The sequence below is a fragment of the Artibeus jamaicensis genome, unplaced genomic scaffold (assembly GCF_021234435.1).
Source record: "Artibeus jamaicensis isolate MK-2021 breed Jamaican fruit bat unplaced genomic scaffold, CSHL_Jam_final contig_729, whole genome shotgun sequence".
In the NCBI taxonomy this organism is placed as follows: domain Eukaryota; kingdom Metazoa; phylum Chordata; class Mammalia; order Chiroptera; family Phyllostomidae; genus Artibeus; species Artibeus jamaicensis.
In genome coordinates this window covers 2,146,082-2,148,820 of record NW_026521939.1, presented here as the reverse complement: position 1 = coordinate 2,148,820, position 2,739 = coordinate 2,146,082, and the positions used below count along the sequence as shown (strand labels likewise).

At 41.1% G+C, this 2,739-nt stretch overlaps 1 pseudogene; it reads right to left on the bottom strand.

The window, feature by feature from the left end:
- Positions 1 to 244: 244 nt before the first annotated feature.
- LOC119055058 (uncharacterized) lies at positions 245 to 379 on the bottom strand (annotated as a pseudogene).
- Between the last annotated feature and the right edge of the window lie 2,360 nt (positions 380 to 2,739).

Below are 2,739 nucleotides of genomic sequence, written 5' to 3'. Positions count from 1 at the left end.
TAAGGAACATTTACTGACTATTATATGCTGAGTTTTGTACTAGGCACTTGGAATACAATGAATAAGTGCTGGTCTTGTCTTCTGGAAATTACAGTGTAGCAGGGAGCACAGAAAGGTAAAATATGGGCCCTGGCTGGTGTGGCTCAGTGGATTGAGTGCAGTCTGTGAACCTAAAGGTCACTGGTTCCATTCCCAGTCATGGCACACGCCTGGGTTGCAGGCCAGGTCCCCAGTGGGGGCACTCAAGAGGTAACCACACATTGATGTTTCTCTCCCTCTTCTTCTCCTTCCCTTCCCCTCTCTAGAAATGAATAAAATCTTTTAAAACTGATAAGAGCAGATACTATACTTGATCTTAACCAAAGGGCTGAGAAGTGATAAAATAAAATTTTTTTTTAATTTACAAAAAAATGTAAAATATGTGTAACGATGCAGAACTTAATGGAAAAAAAGAGAAGGAAAATAAAGGCCTTCCAACACAACCCGGAATGTCAGGAAACTTTTTTTTAAACAAAAAGTAGAAAAAGATTTCTTTATAAGGCCTGAGTTTTGAAAATTTAAGACCTGTTTTTTTTTCCTCTCCTAAAACTGCTTACAAGGATTTACCTCATATTTAAGCTCTTCACATTCTAGATGAGAAAACTCAGGGACAAAGCAGAGTAACTCTTGTTCAAGGAAAGCCAGTGAGTGTGTACCAAAGTTGAGTTCAGGTTTCTTTACACTATAGGTCCCCTTGTAGTTGACAAGTCAATACAACAGAGTGAACCTGGCCAGCAAAATGAAAATGTTTTATTCTCTAGGGAAAAAATCAAGTGATTTCTCAATGTCTAGTAGGGCATCCTGGGGTGTGTGTGTGTGTGTGGGGGGGGTGGCTTGGGAAGAGCTGTGTGATATTTGTCTGTTGCTGGATGTTTCATAGAAAATACATTTCTCAAGAGGAGCAGTCATTGGCATGAAGTGGTCGACAAGCTCCTATGTGCTGTCAGATGGGCTGAGTGCCTCTCTAGTGGAGGCACTGGAGAGAATGACTGAACGTCTCTGTGTATCAGAAATGACTTTGATCGGCAGCAGGAGTGAAGCGGGTAGCTTTCCTGCACACCAAACCCAGAAACTACCACAACCTAAAATCAATACTTTAATAAGAGTTTGGTGTTTGAGTGAAATGAATGCATAAATGATGAAGAAAGAGAAATAAATGAGTGAAACCTGAGGCAATATTGTCCTTCCTATATGTTTAGTCCCTAGAAAGAAGTGTATAGTTCACTCATTGTTTTGTCTGTCCAGGCTGGCACTTTTTTTCTGGAGACTGTCCCTCTGCTTATAACATCTGTCCAGTTTCCTTTTGAGGGATCATGTTCTCCAATGATCCTTCATTTCCAGTCACTGTTAATTGGTCCAGGTGTAGGCATCTGACCCAGAATGGGCCTATCACAGTACAGCACTCTCCACTGGAGACAGCTGATTGGCTTAAGAATGGGCACCTGACTCAAGGTAAGCCAATGAGTCCATTCTTTAGGACATTTGGACTGGCACTGAGATAATGAGCTCAGTATCCCTCAAAGAACTGACATCTTAAGTAGAAAACTCAGGCATTACCAGAGGCCATGGTTTTTGTTGTGTATCCAAAACTCATTTCTAGTGAGAGAGTAGAATAAAGAAACAGGCAGACAGATGCTGAAAGAAATGGAAAAAGAATTACAGTATATCTGAATCCCTGGTTTTACAATTCCTGAGATCCACCTGCGTTTCTGCCTTTCCCTTGGTTTGATGGTTACATTCCATCATGAGATTCCTCAGCATCTTTATAATTCCATTTTTACTTAAGTTATTTTGAGTTGTGTGTCTGTCAGTTGCAATCTGAAGAGTCCTGGCTAAACACACAGGCCAGGTATCAAGATAAGTTCACTTCCTTTGCATGATTTGTTGCTTCCCTGGGTGATGTCAGGCAGGCACAGACCACCATGCCGTAAATCATAAGCACAAGGCCCTCGATCTTTAATAAAGCAACATTCTTCTTCAAATGCGGTCAATACACCCCTATAAGGATAATAGATCAGAGTTGCTCCATAACAAAGATGCCGATATTACAGAAGCTCACGATAGAGAATTTACTAGGGAAAGAAGAGTGGTCTATTGACCTGCTACAAATGTTCCAGCTCTGCCATTATTCAAATATTTCTATTGCCTGGAGTCCTGGATTTTTTATACACCCTTCAACATTCATCTCCCAAGCAAATGGAAGAGTGTTTCAAGTAAGCCTTCCCAAACTGTACTATTTTTTAAAGTTTTTTTTAGATTATAATTATTTATCTTTAGAGGAGAAGGGAAGGAGAGAAAGAGAGAAATATCAATGTATGGTTGCTTCTCGTGAGTCCTCTGCTGGGAACTGGCCTGCAACCCAGGCATGTGCCCCGACTGGGAATAGAACTGCAATCGTGTGGTTCACAGGCCCACACTCAATCCACTGAGTGGCACCAGCCAGGGCCCTACCTGTGCTATTTTGAATTCATGCTACATTGTGAAAATGGTTGTTTGTGGTTTAACAGTTTGTGGCAGTGAGTAGCTTTAGCTGATGATGAATTCACATAGTCTGATACCTCCTTTATTCAGAGAGGAAAAAAATCAGCCTTTATTCACTGGCAACCACTTTCCTAGGCATTGTCCAAATGTTATGTGTCATGCAATTCTCACAACCAAACAGGGAAGTAATGGTCTCCCTACTTTGTAGATGAGGAAACC